Raw genomic sequence first — 26,448 nt, 5'->3', positions numbered from 1 at the left:
TCATTACTGTGACCTACTGCAAAACACAGGGGAAGAAGAGAGCTGGAACAAGGCAGGGCATTAAAGATGGTCTCTTAAGACCCAGATCAAAGTAGAAAATCAGTCTGGAAAGCAAAGCAGAGAACACCATGGGATACATCTTCCCAATTCATTGACTGTGTTAACCACATTTCTAGTCCTGTAAATTTGACACTTTAATATCCTCCCTACATATGTATGCTGGACACACCTTGTTCTTAACAACCCTATAAATGCCTGAGTCACTTTGCCTTGACCTTCTGCCTCCCTCCTCTCCTTTTCCCATCCATGATTCCCATCTCTATACCCACCAAGAGAAGTCTTTCCACAAGGGCATGCTTTTCAAATACAAATTAAGTAATCCAAAGTTCATACCCCCAATCTTTCCTGTACTGAATTCTCACACTTCACTTGCACTAATCATTTTAGGACTAGAAACCAGAAAACTAGGGATAGCTTCCATGCCCAGAGCCTGCTGGACTGATTTTCCACTTCCTTGCTTACAAATCCTCCCTCCTGTCTCATGATCAACTCCACAAGCCCCCTGTTGCATGGTGTGACAAGCACCCCCAACCCTGTCCTTGGCAACTGTAAGTAATAAACTATGTTTTTAATACAATTGTCTCCTGATCTGTCAACTTTACTAAGCCTTAAATTTCTCATTATTGTATTTCAAGAATTAGCCCAAAATGAATCATAGACTTAAATATAAATCCCAAAACTGTAAAACTTTTAGAGAAAAACAACATAAGAGAAAATCTTCAGCATCTAAAGTTAGGAAAAGCAAAATGGTCTTAGATTTGACACCAACAGAATGATTCATAATAGCAAAAATTGGTAAACTTCATAAAAACCTTTTTCTTCTCAAAGAATGTTAATTTGGGGGGCAGAGGGAACATTACTGGGGTTTGAACTCAGAGCTTCATGCTTGCTAGGCAGGTACTCCACTAATTGAGTTACACCTCTAGCCCAAGGACTCTGTAAAAAAAAAAAGTTATAGCCAGGAAGAATATATCTTCAAATTACATATTTGAAAAGGATCAGTATTCAGATTATATGAAAAACTCTTAAAAGCCAATTAGTAAAAAAATCAAACAATGTGATTAGAAAATTTTCAAGAGACATGAAGGAATATAGGGCAAGGGATATAAATGGAAAACAGCACATGAAAAGCTGTTAAACATCAATAGGCATTAGTGAAATGAAAATTAAAACCAGAATAAGATATTCTCACATGCTTATTAGAATGGCTAAAGTTAAAAGAAAAAAGTGACAACACCCAATGCTGACAAGGATGTGAAGAACTGGATCACACAATCACTGCTAGTGAAAATGTTCAGCCACTCTAGAGACAATCTGATTTTTTAAAAAAATCTATACATGAGAAGTAAGTAAAGTAGCATTGTATTATAAGCCTAAGTACAAAACAAATACCTACAAATCTATACTATATATAAGGAAATACTGTGATATAAGAAAATGACTGAATAAATACATAAACAGTGGAGAAAAAACAAGTCTCCTTTGCAGAATGACAAGTACAGACATGCCACAATGGTGTTTCTGCCACCAATGGACCACATTGCTTTGTGATATAGCTGTCTTAGTTTGTGTCAGAGCTCTCAATGATGTTCATAAAATGACAAAGATAACACATTTCTCAGAAATTATCCCCAACATTAAGAGACCCAACACTGCGATTTTTTGTGTCAGCAAGGTAGAGCATAACTCCCTAACTGTGGACGGTGCTTGGTGACTTCCTTTTCACCAGTACAGAAAGGCAGAAAACAAAGAATCACTTTACAATGAGGGAAACTCCTCAGCTCCACCTCTAGGGTAGAGGTCAAAGTCAACATCAACAATGATTTCTTATGCTGATAGTATGTACTTTGATATGATGTGATGAAAATAATTGATAACTTCCAACGATTTGAATGACTCTCCATAGAATTATGTCAATCCCAAAAGGTTGCATATTATACAACTCCATTTATATTACAGTTTTGAAAGGACAAAATTACAGAAGTGGAGAAAAAATTAGTGGTTATAAGGGCTTAAGGAGGAGATGTAGGTGGAAAAGAAATATGGGTGGCTTTACAGCCAGTAAGGGATTTTTCTGGTGATAGAAATGTTCCATATTTTGGCTATATCAAAGTCAACCTCCTGGCTGTGATACTAGACTACACTGTACAAAATATTACCATTGGAGAGAGCCGAGTAGAGGGTATATGGAATCACTCTGTACATTTTCCTACAAATGCATGTGAATTTATAATTACCTCAAATTTTAAAACAATTTTGTGCTTGGGGTGTAGCTCAGCATGTGCTTTGCATGCATGAAGCCCTGGGCTTGATCTCCAGCACCAAAATAACCCAGTTTTTAAAATAAATAAAAGCAAAAATCTAACTTCATAGGTCATTTAATTGAAATTTGTACAGCTGCTATATAGGCTTCTGTGTACATGCTGTGAGTGGTCCTTTCTTTTTCTTAAGATTCTTGCTAATTTAACAACCTACTATCTCTTTACCCTGAAAATGAAAGGAGCATATCTCATTTCTTAGAAAATTGTAAGGAAGTCTGCTTGTCTTTGCAAACTCCAGCCTTGTCTGTATTTCTTTCTAATATCTACTGGTCTCAGCTCAGTCCTGTAATTTACAAGTGGTACATTTATTAATCACATGATTTTAACAGTAATTTTATAGATTGAGATTATTAAATATTATTTATGTCACCAAATTCATCTGTAGGTATATGATTTCAAATGTTACCAATGATAATTTGTACAATTGATAATAAACAACCAATATAAAACAAAAGAGTAATAAAACATTATGACAATACAGCATAAAGTCAACATAAGATAAATACTTAAAAAAGATAAATACTTAAAAATACATAATTTAATACAGATTTTCAAGTGAGTTAATAATATAAGCTACTAAAATATGGAATTTGAACATATAGAACAAATACAGACATGCATGTTACACTAAGGAGTAAAATAATCTATTTTTAATTATTACTTTGGAATAATAGAAAAAGTTCTGTAAACTTCTTCTGCTCCTTAATTTCAACATGCAGTGATGGTTGCAAATCTGGCATTTTAAGATATTTCAGAAAACAGTAATAATAGCCACAGGCCTGGTATAAAACTCGACTCTCCTATGGCACTTCTCACCAGCAACACATATTGACTTTGACATGCTAATAAAGTTACGAAGAAAGAAATTGGGTTGAAATTGCGTCTGCCATGTACCAGTAAAAACCCTTGCAACAAAATCATATGGAAAGTGCAGAATTCCTTAATATAAGCAATTCCTTCTACATGCTATTATCACCAAAGACACAAGGCTCATGTAATCATAGTTATAAAAAAATATGTCTCACCCTTCCCCAACTCACTCGTCAATGACACCTACACACTGGAAGTTGCATTATGCAGAAAGAACTGTGAAGAGGAGGTACTCTGAAGTATGAACTTTCATGTGTTATTCATGACAGCTCAAGTTAATCTTCTGCTTAAGACGTTCTCTCCTCATCAACACTCCACATACAGATTAAAAAACAAAAGCATACACATGTCGGTTTCCATGGTAGTCCCCACAATGCAATTTGACAATACAGTATTCAGATATATTAAATGAATACTTTGAGAATTGTTGACATCTGATTGAGACAATGGAAGTGGTCTTTACTTAGAAACATTTGAATAGGTGGATTTTTATAAGGGTGAACATTTATAAATCTGTTCCACCTTATGACATTTAATATTTTCAGAATAAAAACAAGTAAGATGCTAGGAATATGCATCTTCACGAAATTTTATATATGCATATATATATATATATATCTAGTTTATAATGATAACTCACTTGAAAACATGCATTAAATTAATGTTTTTATATATATTTATAAGTCAGTGTATATTTAACAAATAGATAAGACAATGTTTGAAAATATAGTATTGAAACTTTTGAGGATACTTTTGAATACTTATTTTTTTAATTATGTCTCTGAATTGGGATGAATATGCACTGATAATTAATAAGTAGATTTTTAGAAAATATGCATGTTGAATATTAATATAGCTTTGGGTTTTGTACCAAATAGGCCCATGGCAATGCTTTCTGTTTCCTCTTTAATACTCTAAATATGAGTTTCTTTAATGCTAGAAAGTTACAAACTTTTCTTTTGTGCTTAAAGGAATAGTTTTCCTTTGTGCTTAGAGAGCTTCCAGAAAACAAATTAGGGAAGTAAGCTTGACCATTTTCTAGCCTAAAGATGAGAAATCATTTGGAATTGTGAATGGTGTAATCTAATATAAATGCAGCGAGTTGTGCTAAAACACTACCAAGATAAACTTGCATGCATATTTTAGCAAAATATGTGTTCACTACTACCTTTCCTGACAGTGAGCAATTTTATTAGCTCTCAGAAAATAAATTCAATTTGAAATCTCACATGAAATTGTAGTGACAATTTTAATAGAATCATAGTATCATAAAACCATTACCCCATATGGTATTCTAAAACTAGGCAAGCCAACCAGCTCTAGGTTTCAGAATGCAGCAAACACATCTGGACATTTGTCAACTCAAGTAAGCTGCAAATTTTATGGCAGCATCTGTATGTACAAACAAAATATTTTTTATGTGACAGCAAGAATACTTAGGTCTGGAGCTATGAAGCCTATCTTAACATCCATGGATCTCTGTCAGAAATCTCTCCCTCCTTTGGCCACCACAGCACTATATCCATATCTTTTGTTATGGCATTTAGCCTTTCTGTCAGAAATCATTAGCTTACATGGATTATCTCTTCTTTTACCTAGAAATTCTTTGTGGAAAGGATTCATGCTTACTTCATGAAGTTCTCTGTCACAACTCCTACCATCATAATTCCTTGGTCACAATATATCCTTACAAAGTATTTTTTGAGTGAATGAACACAGTAATTACTAAGCCAAGTTAGCACATGTTTTATAACAAAAATCTTGACATTTTGGCTGGAATATTTAAAATGTGTTTTCCTTTCCATTCCCCCTAATAACTTATAGCTGTGACTCTCAAATTGTGGTCTTACCATCAGTAGTAGCACAAGCATCATGTAGAAGTTTATTATTATAGATAGGAATTGTTGTGATCACCATAGACATTCTAGATCAGAAACTGTAGAGGTGGGCTCCAGAAATCTGTTTTTATAAGTCTTCCTACTGATGCTGACCTAGGCTGAGTCTTGAGAACCATTAATTTAAAGATTCACAGTAAGTTTATACTCTTTGATTAGCTTTTAAGTCTGTGGTCTCAAGAGCCCTAAGTGATCTTATTGCTTAAAATTAAGATGTACTTTTTGTAGGAAAAAGTGATCTGTCTGGGTTTAGAAGACAGACAATCTTTCTTCCCTAATTCTGTGATTTATAATGTCACAATTGCCCTGCTTGCTAGAGATACCAGTACTGCTGTAAAATGCCATCACCAACAATATTCAACTTATTTCTCTTAATTAATATTTTCTAAGAGAGTGAATAATTTATCATTGTCTTCTATCCTTGTCCTCAGAGGCCAGGATCCAAGAATAAGGCCACTCTGTCCTTCCAGGTTGAGTCTCTTCAGGCTAAAGAAGGAGAGACTCACATTCTAATTGAACTAAATCACTCCAAGAGAGAAGTTAAACTCCACAGGAACAGATGGCAGGTGACTGGAGTTAGTCCTGGGAACCTCTGTAATAGTTTTTTGTCCCTCTATTCCTCAAATTACCCAGTCACATTTTTACGTGATTATTTTTCTCCCCCAATCCTAAAATAACTCCCATGGTATCATCTGGAGGTACACAGGTGATACAACTGAGATTATGTTCCATAAATATAAGAAAAGATACATTTTCCATTACCTCAGGAATGTAAGAATTAAAACAGCTACCTCATAGGAATTTGAGGGAGGTAATGGAATTGATGTGGCTGAGATGTGGTAAGATGTATCAAAATCATAGACCTTAACACCAAAATAAAAAATTCAGTATTACTGACTAAGAAAAATAGATAAGGTATTTCTACAGTCTCAAAAACAATACAATCAACCAAGCAAGCAAAAAATAAACAACAATTAACAAGGACCTACTAAAATATTTTAAACTTTCTAAATGAATACAATTTTGATTAATTTAAAATCAATACTTTCTTAGCAAGTTTTAAAGGTAAAGCAATTCAGGTTTAGTCTAGTTTTGGCATTACACTGATGAGAGTATTGTGGTTCAGTTAAAAAAACCCAGCAAAATATATGGTCTAATAGGGAAAAAACTAGTCATATAATACACTCCTTCCTCCTGATTTTCTTCATTGCATTCTTGCCTGAAGTAAAAGTACCTCAAGGTAAATAATTGGCTATGTGAGGACAAGGATGTAGTTTGATTTATTTTACATATTTGTTACGGTACCTGAAACATAATTTTGAGGGTTACGAAAGATAAGAAATTTTACCCTTTTCTCAAGCCAACAAGCCAGCCTGCTACAGGTTTATGAATGCTGGCAGAAGACACAAGCTTCCTACATCAAGAATGAAAGAAAAGGAGTTTATCATTCAAAGAACTAAGAGTAGCTTGAGGATGATGGTTTTCTTGCATTGGCTCCTCACTCCCAATATCCACAAGTTGATGCCATAAGGACATGAGACACCTGTATATGCAATGGGTTGTTTTAGAGGAAAGGAACCTAAAGCTTCATCCCAATGTTTTACAATGGGCTTTTGATCCAAAGGAACACATAATGTTCATGATACTGGACAGTCAATAAATCTGCCTTCTGTCTCAAAGGGACAAATATTCCTGAACAGATAGCCCAGAGCAAAAGCTATCAGTGCCTCTGATCACAAGATGTAGGGAAAACAAAAGACCCTAGGAGAACTGTCTTCTATCACATAGTAGGAGCTTATTTCCAGTGTTTTGTTAATAGATGAAAATAATATTAATAAATTCCATTTAAAATCACAATTTTATAGTATTACTTCTATCCTACATATTGATATTTTTTAAATAACCAGTGCAAATGCAATACTCATTTTTTCCTATTAAAATCACTCATTAAATGCTTAATGGGTCTTTGGTTTATACTAAGAATTATAGATTATCATCATTGTCCTGTAATGAGTTTATAATTCAAGTTAAGAAATAAACACAAATGTATTCAACCTATAATATTTGAATGAACACTAAGAACATTATTTTCAGGAAACTATTGCATTCCATGAACAAATGTAAGCTTTCATAAGTGTTATTAAATATCAGTACATTTACTTCAAATAAAGGAAATTTGACTGAGATCATATCCAAATAAATTCTTCTATACAATAGGTTAATCTTTCTATCCTAACCCTAGTCACATCCACACAAATGAATCTTTAGCCCAGAGAATGCTTCTAAAAGTTGACAATGAACTTTGCATTTCAGGAAGCCAGAAAGACAGACACCTCAGTCTTACAAACACAAGAAAATGAGTGGTCCTATAGCAAGGTGAATGGCCCTAAAGGTGACCTTCTGCCAGCCCTTCAGAAAACATCATGGGTCATCCCAAACCTTGATCTGAGTCTTTTTGGGACCAGAGGCAGAGAAATTGACCATGTCACATGGACTTCTGACCTACTGAATTTTGAGATGATAAATGAGTGTCACTTTCAGCCACTAAATTTGTGGTAATTTGTAATGACAGCAATAGAAATCCCACACAGGGACCTCTACTTTCTGTAAACAAGTCCCAGTTTACTTTTGCAGGTTTTTTCACCTCCCCCATATATTTGACCATGTAAATGTCTAATATGTTTTCTTTATTTTGTTTTCTGATCTAAAAATGTTTTTTTTCATTTCTATTAATTTTGTTCTTGGCTGTTCTAGAAAATCCTTGATGGGTCATTTTTCTTGAAAAAAAATCATATACATTCATCAAGGTCCAGCCTAAATCCCAGGTAAAATGATTTCCTCTTTGACAATCTAGGGTTAAATCAATTTCTTTTTTAAAAAAAAAAAAACATTTTATCAGTATATAGCAATTTTGTTTTGTTTTTGGTGGTCTGGGGTTTGAACTCAGTGTCTCACTTTTGGTAGGTGGGCATTCTACCACTTGAGTCACTCTGCAAGCCCATGACAGTTATATAGGGGGGTTTGTTGTGACACTTCCACATATACATGAATTATACCTCAGTTTTGTTCATCCACTCCATTATTCTCCATTCTACATATTCGCCTTCTTAAAATAACTTCAACTGGTTTCAATGTTCCATATTCACATATGTATAGAAAATATATCATCCACATTCACTCTCTTACCTTGTTCACTTATCCTCCCCCTCCACTAATCCTCCCTTAACATGGCCTGTTCTTCATTCCTGTCCCTCATTGTTTAAGTGTTTGTTCATTGTTCAGTGGGGACATCATGTTAAAAAAATTCAGTTGTTAGTGAAATCATCCTGATCTTCTATTGGCTGTCACATTCCTCTGTCACCTGAAAAACCTAATACTTTTTAGTTTTGGTTTTACAAATATAAATGAAAAAAAGTAGATAAAATACATTTATACTCATTTCTGATTTACACTTTGAGTGTACTAGATAGAATCTGCTTTTGAATTCGGCACTAAAACCTCATAAATTTTGATACTGAATATTGTTAATCATTTTAAACTAACCCATAGAGCACATCACTGTATATTGCAAAATTAAAATTCAAGAATTCATTAGATAAAATAATTAATAAAGGGAAAAAGCTAAAACTAAGAGAGATCCAAATAAATGATGGCTAGTAACTTTAGATAGACTTGAAACTCAAAAACATAAAATTTAATTAAATCATGTTTATTTTACCTGATAGTTATTTTTTATGAATACTTTCTATAGAAATGAAAGAGCTACAGGGAAGCCAGAGGGAAATGGCGGTCCTTTTGTTGTATGGCTTCACTTGCCATGCCCTGCATGTGGCTACTTTTTAACATTCTTTCAGAAAACATATTATGCAAGTAATTTGTACTTAAAAAAAAAAAACCTCACTATAACTTTCATTTTCTCTTGACATATTATTTTTATATTTATGGCCATCAAAGTTTCATTTCCATTTTTACATCAGTTTTATCTTATCTCATTCCTACCTAATCATAACTGTTAAAGTGTTTTCCCCAGTTGTTTTGCCTTTTACTTTCTAAAACTTTACAGATTTCAATTTACCTAGTTAGCATGGTTTTTACATCTGGAATTCAGATGATTTCTTTATGTTTTTTCATTGGCTGTCTCACATAATCTCTTCTCTCTTCTACATTTAGAGTGCTTCCATGGCCGAAAATGTAGCACAGTGTTAGAACACTTGGCTAGCCTGATTCTCAGAGTCACAAAATAGACTTCTTCCAAGAGTATTTAGTTAATTATTGGACAGTCAAAAAAAAAGTAATGTGATTACTAATTTCTTCAAAATCTTTAATAAATTATCAGAAGTGAAAAACAATGTCGATTTAGAAAAAATTTGACATAACACAAAAGGTATGATGAAAAACACTTTTTAAAGTCTGCTGGCTGGGGCTGGGGGCATAGCTTTCCCATGGTAGAGCACCTGCCTAATGTCTGCTGGCTGGAGAAAATTCTATTTGAATGCACAAGATGTCCTTTGATGTTTCTTTCAAAGTTATCAATAATCATTTCTCATGGCTTCAGATAAAACTACATGAAATCATTCTTTGGGTATTTTGACCTATAATGTTATTTCATATAATACTTGCAAAACTAGGAATCTAATATTTCTCACTCAATTATGACATGTATGAATCTAGTAAAAATCCTAGTACAGTGCTATCATACTGTGACACTGGCACACAATAAGGTGACAGTTATATTCGTCAAGGTAATAATTGCATGTGATTGAAAAGATGCAAGTAGATTCGATCTCCTGGTTTTCTAGATTGCGTACAAGAAATTTCTGTTTTATATGTGAATGGGAGTACTTGAATCTCAGGTTTTTTGTAGACCCAGGCCATATTAGCTTTGAAAAAGGCATTTTTCTTAACTGTGTCTAGCCATTAGGAAGCATTTGAAGTAGTGCTTTACTGTGTTTTCTACATGCTTCCTCCACTAAGAAGAAATAGCTTTTTTTAGTCCATAAAGAAATAGCTCAAGTACCTCACTATTCTCCTTTCTTTTGTATTTATCCTAGTTTTATTATTTTTTCTGTTTTGGCTTACGTTTTCAAAGATGAAAATGATATTTAAGGATACTTCAATTTCTTTTTCTAATGCAGGAATCATCTCTTCAACATTTTAAACAAGCTGTTTTTTGGGCTCTGTTTGAAAATGTTCAGTTGTAACTCACTAGGTCATGAAGAAGGGCATCTTGACTTGGAACAGCTTTAATTGTTAGAAAATTATTTTTTTTAGTATCATGGGATATGAAAGTTGCAGGTGACTTTGAGTGTTATCTAATTTATTCCTCTCTTCAATGTGTTCAGGGCTACATAAGTGGGAGGAATGAAAAAGTAAGTAAACATGCAAATATAAAAAGCTTCAGTAAGTTAATAAAAATGACAATGAAGGAAATAAACCTGAATAATGCAATGAGAAATTAGAGGTAGGAAACTGGATTTGAATGGTCCAGAATATCACCACTGAGCCTTTCTTTCCCAGAACATGTGTGTTGGCTGTCCAATACGTATTACTTAAAAGAATAATATAAGGAGGACAGCAGTGATAAATAAATGCAGGTTTATACGGAACTCGTAGCCAATTGAACCATTTCTCATTTTGCTTTAAAATATATTAGGTAGCATGAATTAAGGAAAAGAATACATTCCCTAGAGTAATGGTCTTTAGGGAAACATTGCTCAGTTAAATTTATAGTCAGTCTGTAGAAAAATGCCCACATACATATGCATGTAATACTCTCCATCCCCTTCATTTTATATCCTCATTATGAGATTTGCAAGATTTGGCTTATACCCAAGAGGCACCTGTTTTCTTGAAGACCTTTGAGTGTTCAAGTCAATCTGTTCTCCTTTAAGCCTATATTATTGATGCTGCTCATCTTTGACACTAAGGAAGCATTCAAGCATCACTATGTAGGGCTGACTTCTAAATAACTTTGTGATGTTTCCAAGTGTTCATAGATATTTGCAACATGGAAAATAGAGTGCAACCACAGCCTTCAGAAGGCTTTGGGTAGTGACTGTGGTGCACATTTATTGTCGGTGCTTGGACCACATCCCCTCAGTTACCTTTGTTATGATGCCCTTGCTCTGTGCAGCAGAGAAACTAGGAAGTTCCTGGAAATTTATATACCAAGAGATTATTCCTTGACCACAGACTGACAGGTGTGGAGGTATAAACGCTTCTGCTGTCTGAATAGAACAACCTACGTCCATTCAAGAGCCTCCTGAGATAAAGTTTCTTTGAAGGCCCACTTGGGGGCTTTCACTTCCTATTGCATTTTTCCATTTTTCCTTCCATGCTTTTCTGGGAAGATTTCCAAATGAGTCACTTTCACAGGAACATTCACATCAGGCTTTATCTCTGGGAAATCCAACTGAAAACTATTAGTAGTTTTATCATTTTCCAATCTACTCAGTAACAGTAGCTGATTGTGTAAAAGAACCTATACCTAGGGCTGACCTTAGGGATTCTGATCAACTAGTCACACAGAGATCAGAAGGGGTTCCCATGTATGACATTTAGAGGTTAATGTTCTGAATAATTTTATCTTAGAATTCCCTTGTTGTTAATGAAATCTTATGGGACAATGGATCAAGAACCAGAAGCTGAGGGCTTTAGCTCACACATGATGCTGGATTCTGCCACCCCTTGTCTCCTCTTCCTAGGACAGCCAGGCATTTGTGCTCTCACTTAGACACTGACCCAGTCACTCTTCTGCCAGAATGGCTTCAGTGTGAACCCTGGGAGGGTTATGTGGAGTTGCAGGGCAGACACTGGAGCATATATTGAGTTTCTGTCCTTACCCCAGGGAACACAACATTAAATTACAAGTAAAACATAAAAAAACATGGTGACAGATTAAGAGAAAGACTGCAGAAGAAAGCAAAAAAACTTTTTGCCTGCTTTTTGAACAAGGAGCCCCACATTTTCAAGTTTCATAAGGCCCAAAAAATAATGTAGATGGTTTGGATCACTTCTTTTCTTTTGTTGATAATGACAACAAAGACTGCAGCACATTCAATGAAAAATATTACCATATTCATATCACATCACAAGAAGATCCACCAGCTGAGCCAAACAATGAAGAAATACACCCAACAAATCATTCTGAACCAGCGGGACAGACATGAAGAACTTCTTAAACCCAACTTTCATTTCCTCCTCTCTCTGAAGAGCAGATACCTAATTACTTTCTAAGCACATCATTACATATAATCCAGAAGAGATTTTTCAGCCTCCTTCATGTCTGCATATGATCATGTAACTAAGTTTTATGTATTGACATTTAAGCATATATGCTTCATAGAACTTCCATAAAAACAGCTACAGGACTTTCATTTTTTTTTGATCATTATCTTTCTTTCATCTTAAAGGATCCAACCTGTTAGATATGAAGCAAACATCTAGAGTCATGAAGTAACTTTAAGGATAAGAACCATGGGCTAATGTGGCAAAACAGACAGAAGCCTAGATACCAAAAGAAGATACTGTAGCAATCCTCATTCCCTATGGACCTGAATTCTTTTTATATAAGAAAAAATATGAACTTTCATCTAAGTAAGTCACTGTGGTTTTTTTTTCCTTTCTGTTATGTGCAGGAAGACTTAACCTTAGCTGACAAAAAAAAAAAAAAAAAAAGGTAATTGTTTTTTCTTAAGAAAAGGTCTAAAATCCAAGCAATCTCTTTGCAAAATTTTTCCTGAAAGCTAAAATCCATCCATGTAGTAAAAAAAAATCTTCAAATTTTATTCCAGTCCTGATTTTAAAATATACCTATCAAAAATATAATTATTCAAGCCTCTGACTCTGGTGAAATTGACAACTTTCAAGGCAGTGGGAAATGTTTGGAGGCTGGCTGGCTCTGTCTCTGATGCAAATATTCACAAATACAGAAACCAATGAGTCACAATGGTGCCTGTTGAATGTCTTTGTTCCCTAAAATTGCAAATTCAGTTATGTTGCCAAAAACTGCAGGTGTTCCATCTAAGCAGAGTAACAAGATTTTCTCTCCAGTTGAAGTCTGGGTTGGCACAGAAAATTTTCACCATCTGAAGATACCAATGGCCTTAACAGCTTGCAGAAAGGGTTCATGGAGCAGGAATTCTTCATTCATGTTTGATGCGTGCACATAAAACCTGGCTGTACTGAAAGAACAGCAGATTCATGTATCGTACTAAAGGGAAATGAAAACTGCCAATTCCTGCATAATCTGCTTCAAAATATTAAAAGAAATATCAGTGAGTTTGGAGTGAATGATGTACTTCTACATGTCATTGACTCAGTTTGCCTCCTCATACAGCAGCTTGACATTTCCAGGACATATGGCTCACCAAGTGCTTTCCAATGTCTTGGGATTCTTTCTCATTCTCTTAGCCACGTGATAAGCAATTCTGTAGAATGTTTCCAGGCCAGGCTTTTTGACTGAGACAGATCCAAATTTTGATAAAGTTCTAGCCTTTTCAAGTTGAGACTTCTCATTAAAAAATTCCACATGATTGATACATTTTCAGGATGGGTAAATAAAACATGCTTCTTCAGCTTTTTAGCCTTATATAAATTTATTGGCAAAAATATCCCTACCATGTAAGAGACGTTGCAGCTTTTAGGCACCATTAAGCTTAGCAATGAAAATGAAATTAAACAACATGGAAGCTTCATTGTACCAGCTTAATGTGTTCCAAATAAAAACTTGAAAAGGATGCAAATAAATACAAATGTTCATAATCAAGTGACTACACTTCTGTTAATTTCTATCAATGAAATCTATTCTTAAAATACACTATCATGTGAAACACAAATTTGTATTATTTATGATTTGCAATATTCTGTGACATTGAACACTTTTAAAGTAACAAAAATTTGCTACTAAAATCTTAGCATAATATTTTCATAAAGATGAGCAAAATTGAGGAAGGAAATATTTCTTTCAATCAGTTCACAGATTGGACTTAAATAAGCCTCTCATTCAATTTTCAGGCCTGTCGTTTAGTGTTGGTTATGAACGTGGTTAAGTTGTTGGTCATCTTTGTGTCTTCATTTTCTCCTTCATAGGATAAATATCTTATTTAAGTTAAATTAGATAATTTAGTGTATAGTAAAGTTCATTTGCAAATCCAAATGATTTTAATTTTGTTTTTCAGTCATATTCTTCAGATGCTGTAGTTTTTGTACAAAGAAAATAAGGGACTTTAATAAGCAAATATCACCCTTTTCCAAAATATTTATATTTTTCTCGAATTTTTGCACTAGATGGACAATTATAATGTAAAATATTAGAATTTAGTTTAGAAATGGTAGTTCAAGTATAGATTACAGAAATAGCAATTGAGAATTAACATATCTTAAAAGATGTATTGGAGAATTTACTAAAACTTAATCGCATTTGAGAACAATTTTCTAATGTGCTCTCGAACTATGGTGATAAAAATTAGTACTCAAATAAATGAGTTATACTGACACAATATTTTTATTTTTATTTTATCAAATATTTCTTATTTTATTTGTGGTCCTGAAATAAGATGTGATGAAGTAAGTAAAAATATTTTATAATAAATAATTATTAAGAAATAGTGCAAGTTGGTGGAGTGGCTCAAGTGGTAGAGTGCCTGCCTAGCACGCATGAGGTCCTGGGTTCAAACCCCAGTACTGCCAAACAAACAAAACAAACAAACAAAAGAAATAGTACATAAAGTGCAAGAGCATGGTACTTGATTAAAAAGTTGAAAAACAGGGATTTTTCCCCAGGAAAAAATAGAAACAATCACAAGAGTTTTCCCATAATTGAACAGATTTCACTTAGAAAAAATGTGCAAACTTCTCTGTAACCTCCAAGAAATAGAACCAGGAAAAATAAGAAAAAGCTACAAGGCATAAATCCATTCAATAAAAATAAGTATTTTTAATAGTCATAATTAAACAAAGTTCAAGTGGATTTTTATAAGAACCCCTGGAGATGTTCCTCTCTATGTTCCCCTAAGCCATATATTATTATCCCTTTCATCTCTGTATTGCAATCTAACTTGATAATAGTGTAAATAATCTCCCAATGCATTTATTAGTAAAAATGCTGGAGAAACAAGTTATTTACTGTTGCAATATGGTTGTCAAAGTGATATCAATATACTAATCACCACTCAAAGCAAGTCTGCTTTAGATGATAAATTATGTTCTTCCCAATTCAGTAACATGAAATTATTCATTTGGAAAGATTTGTAAGGGGCACAAAGTGAATTCTGTTTCTACGTATTAATAAGTAAATACCTGAAAGACAGGCAGAGTAGAATCATACAATGCATTAATGCCAGTCTCAAGGCCTCTGTTCATTCTGTTAAAATATTCCAAAATTTAATGCAATATCTGATTTGGTGCTGATCTTTGAATTATAAACAAACATCAATTTTCCAATTTACAAATAATAATGAAAAGCATAACTTTATCTCCCTTTCAAAATGAAACATCTTAGTTTTTTATATGTGATAATATCAGTAGTAAAAGTAATAACTACCAGTTACTATTCTTAAAAGCGTTAAAACTATCCTTCAAATTTAAAAGAAATAGAAAAAAATAAAAGCATAACTCCTCTTTTCTTTTTGGTCTTTACCCCCCAAAAGTGAAAAATTTGTATTTTCTTATGACTATTTCAAAACAAAATTAATAGTGATTAAAATATAATAGTTTAAAATATTATGAAACTGCTACCAAGTATTGTCCATCAAGAAACAAAACTGTTAATCTTACAATAAATCAAAGGTTGGATTTTACTTATTTTTAATTAATATTCATAAAGAAAACACAGGCAATGCATTTCCCCAAATTAATCCAAACTGTTACAATGAATATTTAAAGTTTTGTTCCTTTGTTTGAGAGTCTGTGCTGCTCTTCTTTCTTTCTATAAGACACCTCTTTGTATTCCAACTGACAAAACATAACTTCCTAGTGGTAAACTTTGCTTTTAAAATTTCTCACCCTGCTGTGTGTTTCTGGCTCCCACTGTAAGTACACACCGTATGAAATAGAAATTTACGCGTTCTTCTTCCCAAATGCTACACTCTGTTCTGAAAGAGAAATGCTTCATTGTATCTTTTATGAATATTTTAGTGCAGCAAGAAAGTGGGATTTATATCAAATAGATAATCTGGATGCTAACAATATGACCATGCATCTGTAAATTTTTTAAGAGATACTGAAGCCTGAAAGATCTAAAAAAGTTTGTGCCCTGCACTCCAAGCTAATCAAAATCTAGAAAAGGAAGTTATTTTTGACAAACAAAGCCATGATTTCTTCCTCATTTGATATATCATAGAAGACATTCAGTGAGAACAACAAAGGATCTGCTAATATGAAGGTATAATTTTTTCCTACAACAAATGTAAAAGCATTATCCTTTTCCAACGTTTATTTATGCTTTCATATCAGCCTTATTATTCACTACATAAAGGCTTCTCTAGAAGCAGATAAACTTTAAGCATTCTCATCATTCTTACCTTTCTGAAAGGAAACTGAAAATCTTATCTCCTTTTAAAAAATGAGAGCATTAAACCCTGAAGTTAACGAAGTTTCCTAGTGAAAAAATACTTTATTAGTGCCCTAAATCTTTGGTTTCACAGAGAACATTGATAGAGAGAAGTATACTGCCTATTAATAGAGGTTGATATATTAGACATAAAAATGATGTTAAAATGTGTAAGAAATCTACATAATTGAGCTGTTAAATAAGACAAATGGAAAACTAATGATTTCATGTGCTATAAAGGTTCAGAGGAGAGAGCCTAATGGTAACTGGTGTCCATGTAGAAAATTATAGCAGGGTTTTGGCTGATGTTTTGTTGTGCTACTGGGTTAAACTCAGAGGCACACACGTGCAAAGCAGGTACTTTACAACTAGATATACAGTCCTTTCTTGCTGTAGTTACTTTTTGGAAAGGGGCTCCCTTTTGCCTGAGGCCTGTTGCAATCCTCCTTTCTATGACCTTCCATGTAACTGAGACCACAGATGTCACCAGGCTTGACTTTTTGATTGAGATGTTGTATCACTAATTTATAATCCTCTTACCTCCACTTTTTGAGTGCCTGAGCTTACAAGTGTGAGCCCCACGCCCAGCCTGTGGTAGTTTTGAAGATACTTCACATAGATAAAAAGGGAGAAGGAATACCAGAATACTGTAAACAAAGTCAAAGACAAGGGTGTTTTTTTTAATTCCAGTGACTTGTGCAGACATTATGAACAAGTAATATGTATGAGTTGAGTAGAACAGGCAGATGACTGCACAGTAAGGATACAGTAGAAAGGACTTTAACTATTTTCAGATCATCACACAGGAAGTAAGCAAATCAGCACTGAGTTTTGAATAAAGGGTATTATCCTGAATACACTATTTTAGAAAGACCAACTGAAGTAAGTAACAATAGGAGACATTTGCTGAGCTCTTGCTGTGGATCAATTATTTTGCTAAGAGCTTTCTGTGATTATTTCATTTTGTTAGAAATAAAGTCAGTGGTGGTTCACTTTCAAGGCAAGGCATTTAACCCTGAGAGGAAAATTATTGGGCTCTTGCTTGTGCATCAGCTTGCAGATATATAAGGCACCGTAAACTCAGAGGGAATAAAATGAGGAAATGGGCAAAACTATGTGCACGCCAGAAAGCACGTAGCACAGGGAGACCATCCCACCACAAAGGAAGGCGGATAACACTACGGCCTGCTTCTCAAATGTGACCAATTCCCAGAGAGATATATTTTAAAATGACCCAATAGGAAATTTAGGCGATGTATGGGAAGACTGTACTCAGCCAATGAGGAAGCAGGGGAGAGACTTGTACACTAGACAATACGGTGCTCGTTGTAACCGCTTTGGGTGTGCCTGCTCACCAGACACCTCATCTTGAAAGACTGTCATTAAAGTCTCATTTTTGCTCTATTCCACAGATCCTTGAGTCCATTCTTTGCGTTTGGACAGGTTAGCATATTTTTCACACATTTTAAAACTGTATTTTGGAATACATAAAACCATAATGAGCATGAGCATTTAGCTCTTACATGCTTCCTTCAGCATTGTAAGACATATTGGATGTATGTACAAATGAGAAATGGGTGGTCCATAAATAGCAATAAAGCCCAGAGGCAAACACGAGAAGCAGTAGCCAAATCACACCTACAGCCGCCAACCCAGCAGCGTTCGTTCAGAGGCTCGGCACTTGTTCCACAGCTGCCAAATTCTCTACTTTTTTATTCACCCCTGTTTCTAGCTAGACCAATCAGAAAAAATCTAAATATGGTGCCCAAACCAATAAAATAAAGTGCATCACTTCTAGGTAGCGTGCCAACAACTTTTTCTTAAGGAAATTGATACAAAGAACAAAAATCAACCTGAATGTTTTTTGCTTCTTTTGTAACACTGAAAAGTTAGAAACAACCAGTATAAAAATAGATATTTAGTTGAATAAATGATGGGAAATATAGAATGAAATAAAATTTTAAAATATGGAATAAGGGAGGCTTTATAGACATGAAAAATTTTCTTTGTTAGCTTTGAAAAGAAATGAAGACATACTTTGTATAGTATTGGTTTTTTTAAAAAAACGTATCTGCAGTGGTATATCTTAAATGGTTTTGGTTAGGGGTAACTCATATTTTATTCATTTTATAAATCCGTATATTCTATTTTATTAGAAAAAATAAATCTACTATACAATTACAAGAACCAAAAAATGCTACCCTGGATTATAATAATGTTTGGTCCAATGATTTCACCCATCTGCAAAGGTGACATCATGCCTGTATTATATTTGATATCTGCCTAAAAGTGTTAAATAAATCAGTAATTATACAACTTTAAAAAAATTTAGTGAAAGCATCTTTTGTTTCTTATATATTCTATTTGAATCATCTGTACCAAAAAAACTAGCAAAAATGTTAAGTAAATATAAACAATAAACTTATTAATAACACATAGAACTGACAAGATAGTAAGAAGTTACTGGGCAATGTTAAAACTGAAAAAAAATAAGTCTATTCTTCAAACAGTATCCATTCTCTGCCAGTTACACTTCTTGCTTTAATTTTGGTTTCACAGCTGACTTACTTGGGTCGAGAAGGAGTTGGCAAGCATGTTGCAAATAACAGCTTGAAAGGTGCTTCCATGGTTGAGTTAGCTCCTTCATACCCTCTCATCACCTGAGAGGCATGAGCTCAAGCTCACTAAATATGTGTAACCCCAGGAAAAGACTGCAAAGAGAACCAAAGCACTAGACATGCCGTCTGAGGCCATGTTCAGCTAGCAGCCAGCCCCACCCAAACATGAAACAAGCCCAGTGAGACCCCCAGAGCTGCTAATTGATCACCCAGATACATGAACAATGTATGCTTGTTATATACCATCAGAGTTTTGTATCTGCTTGTTACATGGCATTGTTATGACAAGAGATAAAAATAACCACGTTAAAGTCTAAGTGACAACTGAAAACCTAATGATTAATTGGAGCCCTGAATTCCATGTTGTCCTGAGGGCATTTGCCAAATTCAGTGAGTTTATGCTTTTGTTTTGATAGCTTTAAAGGGAAAGGAGAGATAATGAAATAACAGGATGCATCCCAAGATCGGCTAGAGGCTCAGAGACCCTTTAATCTAAGGCCCCCTGAACGACATGCACGCTTAGGCTGAAATGAACCCATCTCTTCAATTTTTTTTTATTTTATCATTTTTACATTTACTCACATGTGCATACATTGTTTGGGCCATCTTCCCCTCCCTTTCTCCACTCCCAGGCAGTACGTTCCACCCTCTTGTTCTCCAATTTTCTTGAAGAGAAAACATAAGAGATAAGAAAGACTAGTGTTTTTGCTAGTTTGAGATAAAGATAACTATACAGAGAGATTCCTAGCATTGCTTCCATTCACATGGGTATTGCCACCCACATTGGTTCATCTCTACCAGTTCCTAGTCCCCTTCCCATAGTGGTCTCTGCCAATTTAAGATTACTTTATTCACTCCACTACAGTGAGCAGATCAAATGCATTCAAGTTTTAGGTTTCCTTTCCTTTCCCTATTCCTCCCATGTACTGAACCCATCTCTTTGAAATGAGTCCCTCTCCCTCCAGACACATCTGTGGGACCCACAAGAAAAAGTTACTTAAATGATAAGAAGTACAGACACCACTCCACACAGCTCTTTTTATAGATTTGGACTGAAATTCACATAGACTTAATAACTGAACTCCTAGACATGTATTTAATTAAAAGTATCTCCTAAAAGGAGTGTCCAGGTATTTGATAGAAGATCAAATTCCTCTACGGGGGAAAAAAAGCAGCTCTCATTCTAAGACTTGAAAGAATTCAAACAAATAATTTTCTAACACAAAAGTAGCAACAATCAGCTCAAGGGATAAAAGGAAACCAAGCAACCAATCAACCAGATTCAAGCACATGAGGAAATAAGGAATCATAAATAAAAACTAGAAGGAAAAATAAAAGACCAGAAATAGACTTGGAAATACATAAAATATTAGAATTCAAAGAAATAGCGTAAAAGACAATTATGCTTAGTACATTCAAAGAAATAAAATGTGTTCTGTCTGTACAAGAATGAATATAGAATTTTTAAATCTGCTAAAATCACCATAAGAAGGGGACTAAGGTAGAAAGAAAGAAAATAGAGATGAACCTATTTGGGTTATAATGCATATCTACATGGAAATGTCACAAGAAAATTCTCTATACAGATACCTTAAACAAAAAAGATGTCATATTTTTCTTCTATAAAATCACAGAACAGAAGGTCGGAATAAGTCCCGCCTGGGGTACTGGTACCAGTGAGATGGGGAAGGAGGTGGGGAAAGTGTGTGGGAAGGTGAGTATAGTGCAAATACTGTGCACACATGTATGTAAATGGAAAAATGATACCTGTGGAAACTATTTCAGGAATGGGGAAAATTTTGTAAATGCCACAGTGTTTTGCAAACCAACAAAACAATAAAAAAAGAAAGAAAATAAAAGATTTAACATGATGTAAATTAACAGCAAACTATGCCAAATAACCTAACAGTATGAAAAAGAGCTACATAAAACTTCTAGAAGTGATTATTATAACTGAAGCTAAAAATTAAATGACTGGCTTAGCAGCAAATTAGACTATTTTAGCATCTGCACTAAGAGATACTTTCACTTTAATTCCAGGTATACAGTTCTGTGCTGATATTTAGAAATCACACACATAATACCACCAACAGTTGTATGGTCCTGCTTTCTCAAAACACTTGCCAATCTGACAGATGATAAATTATATCCGGTTATTATTCTAACCGGAGGTTAAAGGAGGTTGAACATTTTTTCTGTATTTATTGTCTCTTGCATTTCTTCCTCTATATATTACTTGTTGGCATTTTTACTCTATGTTCCTATTTAATTATGTACCTACTTCGTATTCCATTGTAAGATTTTATATGATGATATTACCATTTTGTATTTTATGTATGGCAAATATTTTCTTTATGCATTTTTTTAACAAAAAATAAGATTCTAACCGAGCACCAGTGGTTCATGCCTGTAATCCTAGCTACTTGGGAGACTGAGATCAGGAGAATCAAGGTTTGAAGTCACCCTGAGCAAAAATGTTCATGAGACCCCATCTCAACCAATAGTTGGACATAAGGACGTGATCCTATCATCCCAGCTGCATGGGAGGCTGAGATGAGGATTGAAGTTCTAGGTCAGCACAACAAAAAAGACCCCATCTCAAGTGAAAAGGCTGGGTGTAGTGGTACATATCTGTTGTTCCAGCTATGGTTGGAAATGTAAATAGGAGGATCATCATCCAGGCTAGCTTGTGCAAAAAGTGAGAACATAGCTCTAAAATAGCCAGAGCAAAAAGGGGTGGAGGTGTGGCTGAAGCAGTAGAGTGTTTTTCCTGAAAGTGCAAAGCCCAGAGTTCAAACTAGTATGGCCAAATACATAAACATATATATATATACTGATATTTTGGAATATCAACAGCTTAAGAAACTCTGGGGTAGGAATAGGCGAGTCACTGAACTATGGAGAAAAAGTTTATGGAAACTAATTTTTCCAGTATTAGTAAATATGTTCCTTTGTTATTACATTGTCTTGTTCTTATATTGTTCTTCTTTAGACAACATGTTTTCTTATTTTTAATAAAATTCACTATGCAACAGATATCTAAGAAAATATTATCAAGCAGAATAAGTTTAAGAATTCATGTAAGTTCTAATTTAACAAAATATAGCAGTTTGATGTATCTTCTAGTCTAAAAGCTTTTCTAAGCACTTATATTCATTTGTAAAAGAATTAGTGCACCATTCATTTTGGGTCAATTTTATTTAATTTTCTATATATCTACTTTTCATTAGTTATGTTTTGCCCATTGTAAAAAGAAAATGCAATTTCATAGCACATATATTCTAAAAGAGGTAGTCACTTGTACTTTGAGTTGCATATTGTCCTATAATATTAGTATTACAGATTTATCACACAAACAATGAATAGTGTAATATGAGTATGGTGGTCTGTTGGGCAGCTCACAATAAGCCTTATCTTAATACCTGTGCTGTAGTATAATCCAAATCCTTTGATTTTAGGTTGTCCTGTGACACTCTTTAACTAACACAATGCAATTAAATTAACATTGGTTCAATTCTGGACCTAAGCCTAAACTGGAACCTTGCTTTTGTGTTTTGGGGAGCCCTGAGATACCAGGTATCTGAGGCTACCTGAATGAAGAAGCCATGTATTTGGGTCATGTGGAGACAAACATTTCCCGGACCACAGAGAATAAGACAGACTCCCTGCCTTTCCAACATCAGAGCTGAAGCTAGGCTTAGTCACCTGTCAACTGACTGCAGCCAATGGATGACCAGTGGTAGGACTAGCAGAAGAAGCAGCTGAGCTTTACCCAGGTTACAAAACTCATGAACAAATACAATACTTATTTGTTTAAGGCACTGAGTTTTAGGGGTGGTCAGTTATGTGTCAATAGATAAGTCCTCATATTTCCAAATGTTCAAATATCTAGTTATCAATATTGGCTATTTTTCTATTATCACAACTGATGGAGTTGAGCATGGAAGAAAATGGAGCACAGATTTTCATCAAAAGAAATTCCTGAGTTGCAGATTGAATATTTTCACAAAATTCTTTCACTTTCCTTCAGTACACCACAAACTTCTGTAACAATTTATTTTATATTATCACTTATAAATTTTAGAGAAGCATGTTTAATAGTATTCTATCATTTATGTATTCTTCCAATAAATCTGCTGAGGCATCAAAACTAAAAGATGCAAATATTTTAACAGCATGAAAGGCCTACAGCCCTGAAATCCATAGAGAACATTGCATGAAATCATCAAATTACTTAAGGGGGAAAAAAGCTCTAAAAATTGTTAGGCAGAGGTCAAACTTGTTATTGATGGCAAATTTATCCAATAATGATTTAAGAATACTAAACTAGAGAAATATCTTGATGTGAAAAGTATTCCATATTAAATTATCAATGTCAGAAATCTTTCTGGTTCCAAAAGTACAAATATAATTGTGCTAGCAGATCTTGTTCAGAGATTTTATTTAAAATTTATTGTGGGAAAATTTAAATACTATTTTTAGTAAGTAAGCACTGTTCGCAGTAGCAGCAAAGAAAGATGTTTGCAAAATAAGAACCTTCCTGACAAAATCATAAATAAAATGTTACACTATACCTATCTTTCTTCCTTGCTGAAAGATACTACCTAGCCCACCAAGGAAGAGAACTCACTGAGAAGCTTGGCAACTCGGGGATATGGGAATCTAAATACCCTCGATGAGTGTTCTTGTATGATAAAAAAGCGGCATAGCATCTGTCTTGCCATAGTTTTGAGACAGAAAGAAAAAAGGGATCTTATGTAGCCCAAACCCTTAACTTGGTTTGGGATACAAGGGGAAAACCAGACACACACATATGCACACACCAATGCAGAGACCAGAGCATGAGTTCTTGTGAACTGCTAGGAATTTTGCTTTTAGACTTTTACCTACTTAAACATCTCAACTTTGGTTCTGTTAATATGGGTATATTTTATCTACTGCAGCACTAGAACCATATTGCACATAGTTATCTTGACTAAGACTAATAGAGACATCATCAAAGGACACTGTGCTAATAAACTGTCTTGCACCATCTGGCTGGCAAATGTACACAGGCCTGCTCACATGGTCTGTCCATGTACTCTTGTATAATTTACCAACAGAGCAAGGCAACTGATTCATGTGTTAGTGTTTTGCAAATTGTGAAAACAGCCCCAAGAGGCTACATTCTCCAAAGCCTCCTCCTTACTATACACACATCTGTATATTCCCCATAAATGACAATTTCTCTCTGGGTATCACAGAAGTTCGTTTATCTCCAGTGAAGCTTGTCTTCTCATTTTGCCTTCAACAGTCAACAGCTTCTCTCTTTCTAACAAGGCATGAAATTATGTATTAGTGAAGTAAATGATCCTGCAGGACATGAGGGATGGAAGCCATCAGCTTAGATATAGCAACTTACACTGTCCATTATAAATATATATTTTTGCCAAAAATCAGCACAACAGAAAATAAAGCCACACCTAGAATATCTTCTTTTAATTGTTGTCCTGGATGGGGGTACATCGTAGCATTTGCAAAAGTTCTTACACTATATCAAATATATCATACTGGAATTCATCCTCTCCACTGCTCTCCTTTATGCCCCCTCCATTCCTGGAATAGTCTTAACAGGTATCATTTTTGTATTTACATACATGTGTACACAATATTTGTACCATATTCACCCTTATAAACCCTTTCCCTACCACCTACCCCCTCCCACTGGTACCAACTCCCCAACTCTCCTGCAGGACATGTTCTGCCCTCCTGTTTTCCTATTTTGTAGAAGAAAAAAAGAAAAAAGTGACATTTTTGCTTGTTTGAGATAAAGGTTAGATACACAGGGAGTTTCCTTGTGATGTTGCCATGTATATATGTATTATAATCCTAATTAGTTCATCTCTATTTTTCTTCATTCCACCTTAGTCACTTTCTTATGGTGGTTTCAGCCAGTTTTACAATTCTATATTAATTCTTATATTGACAGTATATCCACCATATTCATCTTCTTACTTTCCTTCTTTTACCCTGTAGTAATTCTCATCCATCCTCCCTTAAGCCTCCAAAGACAGCTTTGAGCTATCTTCTAAACTAGAACATAGCAACTTTACAAGAAATAAAAAACACAAAAGAAGTAGAATGACAGTAAAAATTTAATTTCATTAAAAGATTCACATACTTCCTAGAAAGCATATACACAGCATCATCTGTGTTTTAACTCTACAATTATTTTAAGCCACTCTGCAAAAGACATCAAAGAATTGGGCATCATATCTTGTACAGACCAGTGACAAAATAATGTATGTGCTAAAGATAGACAAATTCATAAATTGTGTCTCATTTTGAAACTCATGAAGCAAGCATGAAATTAACCATATTTGGTACCTCCATCTTGACTTGCAATCCATTTTATGAAGAGCAGAATCCGGATTTTAATGAAGCACATCTTCACAAACCACTGCTACAAATCAGCACTGTCTATGTGGAATACTTAACTTAGAATCAACATGAAAAACTCATGTTGCCATTATTCTGCCCTGTATCTCAAATCTCAAAGCCCTTCTCACAAATCAAGATGCTCTTTCCTAAATTATTTGTCAAAACTTGTAGCACCAAATTTTGCAAGAAAAGATAATAAACGTTGGTTCCAACAAGGAATGTATATCCATTCTCTAATCTGCCTTCCTTTCTTTTTCTCACTTAGAGCCCATGGCATTTGATCATATCAAGAGAGGACACAAGTTGCCATGGTGATGCTTCCAGTGCCTCTTCTCAAAAACTGAAGAAGTAGTTCAGGTGGTAAAAAGATGGGAAAGGTTTTCTATAGTCTGAATGGAGTGGTGAAACAAAGTCAGACAGAGGTTGGATGAAGATGAACTTGACAAGCTGCTGAGAATTGTTTTTTTTTTTTTAACTTTTAACAATCAGCTCGATTTCTCCTGGATAAAGCACCGTACAAAGTTAAATAGATACATAGGTGATTCATTGGTCATGTGTTTTCTTCAGAAGCATCTTAGGGTCAGTGCAAATATGAAGACTCCATTTGGGTGCTCACTAAAAGGCCTCATGGGACTGCTACCAAGGCCATGGTGGAAGGAACAACAACCAGACAGAGCAAGCAGCTTGCTGTTATGTAGGAACAATGCAGATGT

At 34.5% G+C, this 26,448-nt stretch overlaps 1 protein-coding gene and 1 non-coding gene across 19 annotated transcripts in view; one reads left to right on the top strand and one right to left on the bottom strand.

Moving 5' to 3' along the window:
- The window catches only part of Marchf1 (membrane associated ring-CH-type finger 1), an 814,712-nt gene that overhangs the window by 460,844 nt on the left and 327,420 nt on the right, over positions 1 to 26,448 (bottom strand). For 3 of the 18 annotated variants that reach the window (XM_074055052.1, XM_074055062.1, XM_074055054.1), the window contains exon 3: positions 19,898 to 19,980. The exons of the other annotated variants lie outside the window; for them this stretch is intronic. The gene's annotated coding sequence lies outside the window, so the exon portion shown is untranslated. The remainder of the gene's footprint in view (positions 1 to 19,897; positions 19,981 to 26,448) is intronic. 18 annotated transcript variants of the gene reach the window in all.
- On the top strand, positions 14,764 to 14,836 carry Trnaa-agc (transfer RNA alanine (anticodon AGC)). The gene has a single exon. It is a non-coding gene; the product is annotated as a tRNA-Ala (tRNA).

This window comes from Castor canadensis, chromosome 14 (assembly GCF_047511655.1).
Source record: "Castor canadensis chromosome 14, mCasCan1.hap1v2, whole genome shotgun sequence".
Lineage (NCBI taxonomy): Eukaryota > Metazoa > Chordata > Mammalia > Rodentia > Castoridae > Castor > Castor canadensis.
This window is presented reverse-complemented; position numbering and strand designations above follow the sequence as displayed.